At 48.8% G+C, this 13,552-nt stretch overlaps 1 pseudogene; it reads right to left on the bottom strand.

Moving 5' to 3' along the window:
• Window positions 1-12,137: 12,137 nt before the first annotated feature.
• LOC146180226 (uncharacterized) lies at window positions 12,138-13,351 on the bottom strand (annotated as a pseudogene).
• Between the last annotated feature and the right edge of the window lie 201 nt (window positions 13,352-13,552).

The following is a 13,552-nucleotide window of genomic DNA, read 5'->3' as shown; positions in this document are numbered from 1 at the left end:
CTCGATGGGCGCGCTCAATGTCGCCAGCATTTATCTGAAGATGATCGGAGAATTCCCTCACAATTTTTTCTGATTCCTCATAGTCCTCGTTTTCTTTTTCTGGGAGACCTTTGATTAGGAGATTGTTTCTTCGCATTCGGTTGTTGATATCGTCCACAACATCTACGATTTCTTCATTCGTTTTTGATATACCGGACTTCACCTGTTGTAGCGATTCATTGACTGCACCGACATTGCTTTTCACATCAGACATGCTACCAATGCTTTGTTCCAAGGAACTAAGTCTTAACTTAATGTCCCCGATATCCTTTTTAATGTCAGCTAGGGCAGAAGTAGTCTTTTCATGGCATTCCTTCACTAGCGCGAGAACGTCACCAATCTTAGGGCCAGGATTTGATTCACTATCACCTGAGCATAGCAGAAGGAGAGCAAAGCATGACGACAAACATATAAGAGATAGTCTAGGGCAAGGAACACGGATGAATCCCGGAATTGGGCAAAAACTATCGGCATTGCTATTTCCCGTCCCTCGGCACGCAAAAAATGTGCCAATTCGCAACCGGTATGTGCAGACGTCGATACCTATCTTGTTCACGAAAAACGCATAAAACACTCAGAATGGGGATAAGCAGCCACAGGTGAATGAAGTAAAAAATAATAAAAAAAAATAAAATACTACCTAGAACAGCAATGGCACAACTTAGCGTCGGCAATTCGTGGCCGCAAATCCCAAGAACACAGTGGCAGGTGATCCTTTAAGTAGTGCACGGTGGCGCTGTTTCCCAGAGTGATGACACGGGCTGCGTCGCAGTGTTTGTCAGCACGCTGTAGATGCCTGATAAGATGCAGGCCGCGATTTACTCCCTGCGATGAATTGCAGATGGTGGTCGGTCCAGCAGGAAGGGCAGGGGGCACGAACGATCTTGGAGCGCTAGAACAGGAATGGCACAACTTAGCGTCGGCAATTCGTGGCCGCGAATCAGAGAGAGGGTTTAGTCATCTTAAAGTTGAAGGGGGCGTTGGACATCAGAACCAATCAATACGTTCGACGTTGTGTGGTGATTGGTGGTGACGGAATTTAGGGCTTGACCTAAGGGGGTTAAAACCAAGCCCGAGGGCACGGTCCGGCGTTCCGGGAGAGGTTTTGATGCTCTGCATCGTCGGCTATGCCGAGGTGGGAATATTTCCATTTTTGCCGGTTCCACCTTACATCTCTGTCGTAAATGTTGCAAATATGGGCTGTGTGTATAAATATTCCGTTTCTTTTTCTTCTCGTCAACCCCTGCCTTCAAGTCTTCACTCATACCGGCTGTGACAGGACGCCTCTGGCAAAAAAAACATCCGCTGAACCACATTACCGTCTCTGACGGCGCACCACTGGTGCACAGAGAAGAAGAACCACCATCGGAACTTTACTGGCGCAGCCGACAGGATGTCTCTACGGGCCAAGTAAAGACAAAGTAAGGCAGCGGAGAAGACGGAGGAGGTGCAGGCGGCGAGAAGCGGCAGCAAAGGAGACCAGAAGAGAGGTCGCAGCAGAGACTACAAGACGGACCAGGAACGCTGCATTGAAGCTGGTCAGGAAGAAGCAGCGGGACGAGTCCATAACTCGCTGATCACCAACGGGTGGAAGCAAGGCGTCGCCTCCCGCAGAAAAGGAGCTGGTGCCAGACGTCGGACGGCTAGCAGCAACTTATCGGGAGTAGCTACCTACAAGCGACAGCGGTGCTACACTGCAGTGGTGAGTCCTCTCCTCTCTTCGAACCGGCGCGAGTGCTACTGTCCGATTAAGGCTTTAGAAGGCGCATGGAAACACGCTTCGCTAACTGAACCCAGACATGCGAAAACAGCAAGCAATGAGCGACGAGGAGAACAATGGGGCGCGAGACGCCGATCCAGGGGCGCAGCACCCAACCAGAACGGAGCCGGGCGCGCTGGGAAGCCAGATAGAGACAGATTGTGCTCGCCAGAGAGAAGCGGCTTGCCGCAGAACGACAAATTGAGCTCGAAAAAATTCAGGCCATGCAGCGGAGAGGCGCTGGAGAGGGCTTGTATTCTACGGGCGCGTGGGACGCACACGGCGAGGTGAGACGCTTTTCAAAGCTACTCGCAGGAGCACTTCCAAAATTTCAGACGGACGCCGAGGTTCCGGTGTGGTTTGAGTCCGCTGAGAACACGCTTCAGGCGTACGACGTCCCAAGAGGCCGATGGGGTCAAATAATTTTCCCATTGATAGCAGAAAAAGTACAGTTTCTTTCTACGCGGCTGACACCCTCTCAGCATAAAGATTTGATGCGCTCAAAAGGACGGTTCTTGAAGAGCTAAAGCTTTCGGCAGGCGAATAACTCAACCGATTTCGATGGTCACAAAAGAGGGCAAATGAGGGATGGAGACCTTTCGTCACATGCCTACAAGGTTACTTACATTTGTACCTAGAGTCGAGAGGAGTCAAAACCCTAGAAGGGCTAACCGAATTGCTGGTGGCAGACCAGGTAAAATGTCATCTTTCAGAAGAGGTGCTTAAGTACGTAATCCTTCAAGAAGGAAAGGGTTGGGTGAGGGCACCCGAGATGGCTTCACTCCTTCAAACGTTTGAAGAGGCTGAGGGCAAAAACAGTGCCGGGAAGAAATCGGAGCTGAGTTGAGGCGAGGGCGCTAGCGGAAGAGCAGTCACGCAATTGAGAGAACCAAGACGCTCTAAACCACAGGCGCTAAACGCTAGATCCCGGTCCAAAGGCTGTTTTAGGTGCGGCTCTACAGAACATCTAAAGGTTAACTGCCCACATAACCAAAACCAAACCCACCAGAAGGCGCCCACACGAACGGGGACAGCCTTTCTGCACGGGCACAATGGCAGATGCATCAAGCGTGCGTATTGAGCTCACACATTTGACCCTTTATTGTAGGGACGAGAAAATCAGTGCTATTCTCGACACGGGGGCCGAGATTACAGTCGTAAGGGAGAGTGTTGTGCCAACCGGGTTGACGCAGCCCCACGGGTCGATAAACCTGGTTTCTGCCTTCGGTGAACAGGTAAAAGCTAAGCTCGCGCAGGTACCGCTAACTATGCGTAGCGACAAAGGGGTTTTCGCTGAGGTGGCGGAAGCCGTGCCGGTGCTCTGCGCCCTCACTGTCAAGCTGGTGGCGCAAACAGATTGTCTGTTCTCCCAAGAGGCGTGGGAATCCCTGAAGGAGGCAGGCGGATTCAAAGGAGTCGTAGCTCCCGGGGGCAAGGAAGCCACGACCGACACAGACGAAGCCGCGACCGATACAGACGAAGCCGCGACCGGCATAGCGGCGGAGGAGGCAGAGCGCACCACGGAGCAGACCGAAAGGGCCGTAATCGCGGTAACTTCGGTACAACAGACAGAAGCAGACTCACAAGAGGTGGCACAGGCCGAGGTCACTGCGTGCGACACGGGGAAAAGCAAAGCGGAAATGTTTCGGGAGCAACAGCGAGCAGACGCAACTTTGGAAAGGGCATGGAAGGACGCGCATGCAGGCAAGGGAGGTATGTCAGTGGTAGACGGGTTTCTTTATCACGCGGACAGGTTGATGGGACAACCAGTATCGCAACTTGTTCTACCTAAATCTAAGTGGGAGGAAGTCCTACAGATGGCCCACGAATAGAGTTGGGGAGGTCACTTAGGATTTCGTAAGACTAAGGCTAGAATAAAATAGTTTCTTTTGGCCAGGGATTGAGCAGGACGTGAGACGCCACTCCCATAGTTGCTGGGGTTGCCAGATGAGATCGGACTTACGCAGGGCGCACAACATACCCATTCAACCATTGGTGAGACCCCGCTATCCGTTTGAACAGGTGAACGTCGACGTAATCCAGCCGCTTGAGCCTCCGTCGGGGAGGGGTCACAGGTATGCGTCGTCCATCATCGATCTGTGCACTCGCTGGCCTGAGGTGGTATGCCTACGCTCACTCAGCGCAAAATCTACCTGCGATGCCATCCTGATGGTGTTCAGCCGGACTGGTGTGCCGGAAATAGTCGCGTCTGACTGCGGCACAAACTTCACCGCCGAGCTCATCAAAGTTTTAACTCGGTAGCGTTAAGGAGCTCGTGTCGCAGAAAAGCCGGTGTCGGCGGCGTTGGCCGTGAGCGATAAATCCCGGCATGCACTTCATAAATAAAAAGCAACTTCCAAGATGGGCCGGGTGGGAATCGAACCAGGGTCTCCGGAGTGTGAGACGGAGACGCTACCACTCAGCCACGAGTTTTTTTTTATTGCCTGCTTAGACATACATCGCTACACAACAAAAGTGAAAGAACACATGAGAAGAACGTACATAGCGTCGGTATGGGCTAAAACTTCCAGCCAAACCTTGACTGATGCAAAGGGGCTAAAACCTCTTCATGTGCATAAGGGGCTCAATTCTCGATACCCATTCGGGCACCGGGTACACATTCTTGTGGGTTGCCACGAACGCCGCAACGGATTCGCAGAAGTACTGGCCTTGCATCAATGTCGGCGTGTCGCGCTGCCATGCAGGCTTTCCACATACAGTGCAATCCCATCAGCATTACTGCGTCGAAAGGGACGCCTTCATCATTTTCCACAGCTAGGAAACGAATTCCTCGGGGGTCTAGAGGCAGGTCTTTTTTCAGTGTTCTTTGCAGTATGTCCCAAAAGAACACGCCACCCAAACACTTCAAGAACCCGACCGCGGCGGCTGCGTTTCGATGGAGGCGAAACGGAGAGGCGTCGTGTGCTGTGCGATGTCAGCGCACGTTAAAGATCCCCAGGTGGTCGAAATTACTCCGTAGCCCTCCACTACGGCTCCTCTTTCTCTCTTTCCACTTTCATTCCCACCTTCCTCCCTTCCCTTACGGCGCGGTTCGGGTGTCCACAGAGCAAGTGTGACAGTTACTGCGCCTTTCCCTTCCTGTGAACCAATTTAATTTAATTTAGACGTGCTCGACGGTTTCGGGCTTTCTGCATAAAAAACAATGCACACCCCTGGGAACGTACAGTCCCTTTTCCTCCATCAAGGTTTTTACCTCTAAGGTTCCGGTGTGGAGCCTAAAGAAAAAGGACTTTGCGCCTGGGCCACATGTATTCTCTTTACGCGCTTTAAAACGTCGCTACCGGGATTGGCACTGTACATGGTGCGATACAGTGGTACAGGAAAAACTACGTATGCAAGGTCCTTGTACAACTTTTTGCGCTTTACTACAGCTAAATAATCGCGTGAGAATCGCGCACTTAAGAAATTACAGGCCGCTACGACCTCCTTGAGAAAACCAACAACACGTGCTGTTACGTATTCGGTAGAAACAACAAAATCGGGTAGGAGTTTGCTTAATCTGATCTGTAACACAGTGCGTAAAAAAGGGTCCTTCACGTCTCGAAGGAAGCAGAAACGATTAATTACCTGCCCCAGGTATAAATGCGACAAGCCAAGGCCTCCATTACCAACACTACGGAAGAGGTTTGTACGGCTTGTCCTCTCCCATACCGACCCCAACACAAAGACAGCGAATATGCGGTGAAACTTTTGCACATTAGCGCGCGAGCAGTGCAGAACACTTAGCACATACCACAATTTACTAACAAAAAACACATTGCACACAGTGCTGCGTGCGAACATGGACAAGTCCCAACCTTTCACCCTCTCCGTCCTATCACGCATTTCCCCAACTTGATTCCGCCAGTAGGGCTCACTGTCGCGGTAAAACTCTAACGGAGCGCCTAGGTACTTCGCGGGTGTACTAAGCCATTGCATGTTGGCGAAAGTACCAGGGGTCTCTGGCCAAGTACCATGCCAAAATCCAAGGCACTTAGCCCAATTGACAGCACTTCCGCTGGCAGCACAGAAACGCTTCACAATATCCACAGTTTTCAAAATGCTCTCATAGTCAACGCAGAAAACCGCAATGTCGTCGGCATATGCAAGGAGTTTGACCTCGGCTTGCTGTAGTTTGAAGCCTTTGATATAGCAAGTCCCGATGATATTGAGGCAAAGGGGTTCTATGTACATCTTCTTCTTCTCCTTCTTCCTTGATATTTGGCACATACCCACGAAGGGGGATTGGCCAGGGTTCAGTGTGGACTGCCAAATGTCCTACACAAACTGAATTAATGTAATAAAGTAATTGACAACTAAACAAAAACAAAAGGTTTTAGATCACAAAAGTTATTGAATGAAAAAATATGATGCAAAAATTTGTAGTTTTGTAAATTTGGAATGCAATTAGCAGGGGAATCTGTCCGTAGCTGTTATGTAGTTATGTAAGTACTGACAAATTTGAGGCAACGCAAATCCTTTCTCACTCGCACCGAAGGAGAGTAGAAGCGGGACCGATAACGTAAATCCCAAGCGTGCAATTGGACTTTCTAAATGCACCCTCCTCTGATGTGAAAACCTTCGGCAAGCGAGAAGGAAGTGATCGATATTTTCAATTTCACCGCAAGCCTCACAAAGGTTTGTGGGGATGATCCCGCATCTACATAAATAAAGATTTAAGCGAGGAGTCCTGCATCTCAGAAGAGTCATCGTAACCTCACACTGCCGTGATTTACATGCTCGAACTTTCCATGAGTATATGAGATGCTGGTATTCGGCTGTAGATAGCAAAGAATCATTGCATGTAGCGGCTAGGTATTGATATCGCTGGAAACGGGACATTCCAAAAATGGTGATATTAGGAATGGTACAAGAAACAGATGCATCAAGAGCTGATTTAGCCAGGAAATCTGCAGTTTCGTTATGAAAAATACCGCTGTGTCCGGGGACCCAGATGAAGCGTATTTCTTTCACCCACCCCGGTATGAAATACTTTAGTGAGCGGATCAACTGAGCATCCCGTGCTGACTCCAGTGACAACAAAACAGAAAGAGAGTCTGATAGAAAAATTATTTTTGATTGACTGCAGGGAACTTTTAGTAGCGCTAGCCCAATTGCCATAAACTCTGCTAGAAATATCGGTGTGTAATCCGGGACACGCACCGAAAAACTCCAGGAAAGAGACTCCGAAAAAATTCCAATCGCAGCTTTGTGCGCAATCACAGACGCATCAGTGGCAATTACAGCGTGATCAGGGAACTTTTCAAGGTGTTCACATAGGAGACTGGATATTAAATTTGAGGGCAAGTGCTTCACATTAGATGGAAATATAGAATCATAATTTATATCCACAAAGGACGTTGAGCAACCAATAGGACATATAGAAGCAAGGTCCACACCAATGTTTGTTAAAATGCTTTGCGTATAAACAACCTGGGGCTTGCAGACCCTTGGCCACTGGTGAGTGAGAAAGAGGGCGGGGTTTGACACAAAAATAGGTATAGCCACACCGGGAGTAGTCTCAAATGATCGCAAGAATGATCTGACAGTTAGAAGGTGGAAACGGGAGTTAAGGTCAGGAATGCGGGCCTCCAAGTACAGAACGGTGGTAGAGACTGACTGTGGAAGCCCTAGGCAGAGGCGCAGCGCCCGTCTTTCTAAAAGCAGCAAAGGATGTAGCTTATATTTTGGACACCCAGAAAAAAGAATGCAGCCGAATTCCAGAATCGGTCTCACATAGGCTTTGTACAAAAGTAGAAGGGTATCTCGACGCATACCAAATTTCCTGTTACTTATCCGTGTCAGCCTACCAAGGGCACGTTCACCTTTCCGAACATTAGACTTAATGTGAAGCCTCCAATCCATACTAGCATCATACGTAATGCCTAAATACCGCACAGATTCCACTTGAGGTATTACATCTGAGCGGTAGTTTAACGAAACATATAAAAGGATTACGGTTTTAAAAACTAGCACACTACTTTTGGACACATTTAAAACCAATTTAATTTTGTCAAACCAGACCTCAAGTGCATTTAGGTAAGCCTGCAGTGAACGATATAGGTCATGAATATCTTTTGCCGAGGCGAAGAATGCTATGTCATCTGCATATACATATACAGTGACATCAGGATGAACCGGAATATCGCACATTAATATATTAAAAAGGAGTGGGGAGAGCACAGAACCCTGAGGCACCCCTCTTGTCTGTGCATAGGTGTCTGAGGTTAATGTGCCATCAGTGCAAAAAAATTCTCGTCCTTTCAAAAATTCCCTGATCCACGCATAAATGTAGAACTGAGGACGTAATAATGACAACTTGTTTAGTAGAATGGAATGTTCAATGCTGTCATAGGCCTTAGCAATATCGAGCGTCACTAACGCTGATACCTCCTTGTTGTACATTGCAAGGCGAATCCTACTTTCTAAATCTACATGTGCAGACCATATTGAGCATCCATTGCGGAAGCCTATTTGGGAAGAACTCAAAGCATTAACCTCTGAGATATGCTTTGAGAGGCGGCCATGCACAATTCTTTCTATTAATTTTACTAGATTCGAAGTCAAAGCTATCGGCCGAATGTTTTCAACATGAAATCCTTTACCAGGGTCTTTCAAGAGCAATATAATTTTCGCCACTTTCCAGACGTGAGGCAGCCATGCAGATTCTAATGATTCATTAACCAGATCCAGGAGATCCTGAGTGAAATCATTTGCTAAAATTTTGACCATACCTACCGTAACCCCGTCCCAACCTGGAGCCGAGTTTCTCATGGAAGAAATCACAGATAGTAATTCTGACCTATCAACCTCAACATACTCTGAGCAGGAAATGGGAGCGTGCAAGGGAACTCTGCACTGCTCCTGGAAACGTAATGCTAGTCCTTGCGCAATTTGTTCTAACTCATCCTTTGCCTCCTGTGGGGATAACACTACTGAACTTAATGACTGTGAAAGGTGCGAGTTTCTATTTCGTTCTATGAAACGATACAAAGCCTTCCTGTGCTTAGGGTTTGACAAATAAGTATTTAAATTTTCGTTGTACTCGTCCTTTGCCTGCGCTATGGCTCTTTTGAATGACGCCGAACAAAATTTGTAGTTTATCCAGTTTACTGGGCTCTGGTTATAAGAGAGGCTTTTCCATGCTGCTTTTCTACGGCGGAAGGCTTTCTCACACGCGTCATTCCACCATGGGGATGGCGACTTATTGTTTACTGTAGACCGCACAGTGAACTGGGAATCTACAGTAGCATTCGCGATTGAGGAAAATACCTTTTGTGCTTTGTCGGTCCTACATGAACAAAGGTTTGATTTGAGGGAGGAGCGTAGCGAAGCTGCATATTTGGCGTTGTTTACTAGTTTACGGTCCAAAGTTCTATCTCGTGTTGTGCTCATCATGATGGTAAATGTTATTGGAAAGTGGTCGCTAGACGTACCACTATCTACTGTGGACCATCCTCCTATACCTATCCCACCTGCTGCCAGGGATAAATCGACGACAGATTGTGAATTTCCGCGCATGAAGGTTATAGCCCGAGAATTGCAGCAGCGCACAGCATTTGACGACATCCACGTCCATAACAGCTGTCCACATGCGTCGGAGTAGTTATCCCAAAGAGTATGATGCGAGTTAAAACATTGTACATATTGTGAGCCCTCCACGGATCTTCTTTCATTTGTACATACCATGATCTTCGTCTTCCTCTTGTACATACCATCATCATCGTCCCGCGGCGCCGGCTCCGGCGCGCGCTTGGGTTTTTCTCCATCAGATTAAACGCTGACACGGCATACCTTGCCTTGCCTTCACGACCTTGCCGCCTGGACCTGGCCTTCTTTCACAATATCAAAGAGTAGAGGCGAGAGGGGGCAACCCTGGCGCACAGATTGTTGCACCTCGATGCGTGCTCCCACCGACTTGTTGATTATTAGCCGCGTCGTGCAACCACTGTACGCCATTTTGACACCCTCTGTGATGACTGTTCCGACGTTTACATGTTGCAAAATGGTAAACAGAATTTCATGTGGCACTCGGTCGAACGCTTTCTCCAAATCGAGCTGGAGCATTGCGACGCGCATGTGTAGAGCATCGCAGCAATCCAGCACGCATCTCGCCGTGTGGATGTTTGTGAATATTGATCTGTCTCTGATACCGCACGTCTGATGTGGTCCAACTATATCCTTCATAACCGTTTGAAGTCTTTTAGCGAGTACTTTCATGTATATCTTATAATCAACATTGGTTAAGCTAATAGGACGATAGGCAGTTACTTGCCTTAATGCGGCTCGATCATCTGTTTTGGGGATCAGAAGTGTATGAGTGGACAGGAATGAAGGCGGTAGACGCTTTCGTTCGTAAGCATCATCTAAAACTCGAACCAATATAGGCGCTAGTTCCTGCTTAAAAGCTTTCTAAAAATCGGCGCTTAATCCATCTGGCCCCGGGGGTTTCCCTCGTGCTAAGTCGTCAATTGCCAACTCTATTTCATCGGCTGTAATCGGGCGCTCTAACCTCTCTTTTGAGTTGTCATCAATTCTGGGCATCAAATTCAGGAATTCTGCCTTGAAGCTGTTTGAGTCGACCCTCTACGCATGAATAAGGCTGTATAGAAAAGTGTGAAAGCGTGCTCGATGTCGTTTTTTCCTTTTACGATAACTCCGTCCTGCTCAATTTCAGAAATCATGTTCTTGCTGGCCCATTTGCGTTCCATTGCCAGGGTCCTTTTAGTTGGGGCCTCACCGGTTGTCACTTTATCTGGTCTTGCTCGAACAAGCGCCCCGTGATAACGTTCGATATCTATCTGCTCCAGCTTTTGCTTGAGTTCACAGATGTCGGCTTGAATGTGCCGGGGGCTATATTTTCTTCATTTATTAGCATTTGCAAGGTTTTCGGCAATTCTGCCTCATACTTATTCTTCGCATGCTTTATGACACTGGCTCGTTCCAATGCCTTCATTTTTGTTATTTGTTTGAATGTTTCCCATTGCTCGCTTATCGCTGTGGCCGTGTCGTTCTCAATTTTTTCAAGCATAACTGACACCTGTTCTCTGAAAGCATCGTCATCCAAAATTTTCGCGTTCAATTTCCACAGATCCCATGGTTGGTTGGTTTCCTTTTTTGCCTTATGTCTAATGTTAACCCTTACCAGGCAATGGTCACTGAATGAAACAGCACCTTTTCTTTGAAAGCATCGTCATCCAAAATTTTCGCGTTCAATTTCCACAGATCCCATGTGAAGATTTCCTTTTTTGCCTTATGTCTAATGTCAACCCTTACCAGGCAATGGTCACTGAATGAAACAGCACCTTTTCTTTGAAAGCATCGTCATCCAAAATTTTCGCGTTCAATTTCCACAGATCCCATGTGAAGATTTCCTTTTTTTGCCTTATGTCTAATGTCAACCCTTACCAGGCAATGGCCACTGAATGAAACAGCACCTTTTCTTTGAAAGCATCGTCATCCAAAATTTTCGCGTTCATTTTCCACAGATCCCATGTGAAGATTTCCTTTTTTGCCTTATATCTAATGTCAACCATTACCAGGCAATGGTCACTGAATGAAACAGACTTCACTTGGTACTCACGACAAAGCGCAATAAGTTCGGCCGACACGTACACCCTATCTAGTCTGGCATGACTTGCTGCTTGAAAATACGTGAAGCGAACGCACAGCTCGTTTTCTAGGGATTCCGCCACGTCTTCGAGCCCAAATTCGTCAGTTATTTTGCTCAATACTGCCGTGCTGGCGTCTCTGTGCGGTGTAACACTCGCTTTATCACGCGCCGATAGCTCGCAATTAAAGTCGCCCATCAGTACAAGTTTACGGTCAACACTCATAAAATTTCTGAGACACTCAAAAAACTGTCGTCTTTCCTCGAGCACATTAGGAGCATACAAACATGTCACCCGCCACTCTACTGAGCCAAAAGCAAAATAGCATACAACCGTGCGCCCCGACATGTCCGTCCTCACTGCTTGGACATCCAGCCCCAAATGTTGCCGAACAAAGAGTGCACACCCCGCCGATCTCCCGACAGCATGACTAACACATGCGTAGTACATTGACGTGAAAGAGAGCACCATACTCTCGGTCTCATCGTCGCCTTCGATTTTAGTTTCCTGTACAGCAAGGATGTCTATATCTTGTTCCACTGCCAACCTATGTAACTGCCGTTGTCTCCTCCTCGCTTTAAGCCCTCGAACATTGATTGTGGCGAGTCGCAAGGAACTATCTGGTAGCGCCATTATAGCATGAAAATAGACCGAGAGTACGGTGCTTACCTTGGACATCAGGTCCCGAGGTGCAGGATCCAGCGCATGGCATGTGCCTGCGCTTACAACTACGAAGTAGGTGGCGGCGGAGGTGGAGCCGGCGGCGTTGTTGCCGTCAACATCCGCTTGGAAGCGTTGTTCGGCCGTAGGCGTAACGACGGCCGACACATGGGACCTGCCTTTGAAGGTGGTTCACCGGTGGCGTTCAGTCCAGGAGACGCTCCCTCTGGCTCGGCGCCTTAGTGCGAGCGCTTAGTTGCCGAGACGGCGGCGCCTTCCTTGGAAGTGTCCATGGCCTCCTGCACCTCACTCACGCTTTCCACCGACAGCACGGTGTTGTCTTTTTCTTGCACCACGGCTGGCGTACTCGGATCCTCTGTTGACGCAAGTGCGTCTTCTTCAAGGTTTCGCGTTTCTTCCGCGACTGGGTTCCCTGATGTATGCTCGGCAGACGCCTTTTCGTCCTTAGCAATACTAGCCTCTACCCTTGCTGTTGCTTCAGCATCAGCCTCGTCCATTAGGAGGTCCGAGTTATCGTCACTTCCCATGGGCCCTGCGAAGCTGGCGTAGGTGCGCACGCACTCCGTCTCGTCGTGGCCAAAACGACGACGCAGCACGCAGCGCGGTACCTTGCAGTCTCGACGGATATGACCGGTGCTCTGGCAGCGCAGGCAGAGTGGTGCCCTACCCGGCACCACCACAAGGGCCAGCTCACCGGCAATTCTCAGCTGATGTGGTGTGTCCTCCGGCGTCACCCCCCCTTGAGTTTCAGCGTCACGGTTCGTGTCGTCGAACCCTTGTCCGAAACACCGTTGACCCTCCAGCGTTCCTTCACCACTTCAGCCGTTCTTCCGTATGCGAGCAAAGCTGCCCGTACGTCGTCATCAGGTACGGTGGGAAGCAACCAGTGCAACTTCAACCAGATGTCTTGATTCGACGGGTCGATGAGTACGCAGCGATGACTCTTCACTTGTACTTCGGCATTCTCGAGCAACCTCTTTGCACCTTCAGCACACTTGAACGTGACTGCCCAAACGTGATTCATTTGATACGCCCCCAAGGCCGAAACCTCGGGGAGCAGTTTCAAACGGGCCAGCGTATCCCTGAAGTCTTCCACACGGTAGGGCCGGGCTCTCACATCAGCATGCACAAACACGGTATTCAAAACCACACGCCCTGAAGGCAGACTAGGTAGAACAACACGGTACTCATCATTCGATGAAGCAGAAACCCTGTTACCGCGGCCAGAAACGGCCGCTGACACCGCTCTGTTGGAGCACATGATAAGCAGGTCCGCTCGCTAGCTCGGCCGGAACTCAGCCACGAGTTCGATGCTTGAAAGCGGTACAAAAGCGCTTCTAGTGAATGCGGTGTTGCCTTAGAAACGTGCCGTAGAACGTTATACTGCGGTGTATATCGGTAATTATGAGCATGTTACTTACAGAAGTCGCAGTTACACGAGTAGCGAAGTACTTTCCCGCTA

This window comes from Amblyomma maculatum, chromosome 9 (assembly GCF_055883805.1).
Source record: "Amblyomma maculatum isolate TAMU_Amacu chromosome 9, ASM5588380v1, whole genome shotgun sequence".
Lineage (NCBI taxonomy): Eukaryota > Metazoa > Arthropoda > Arachnida > Ixodida > Ixodidae > Amblyomma > Amblyomma maculatum.
This window is presented reverse-complemented; position numbering and strand designations above follow the sequence as displayed.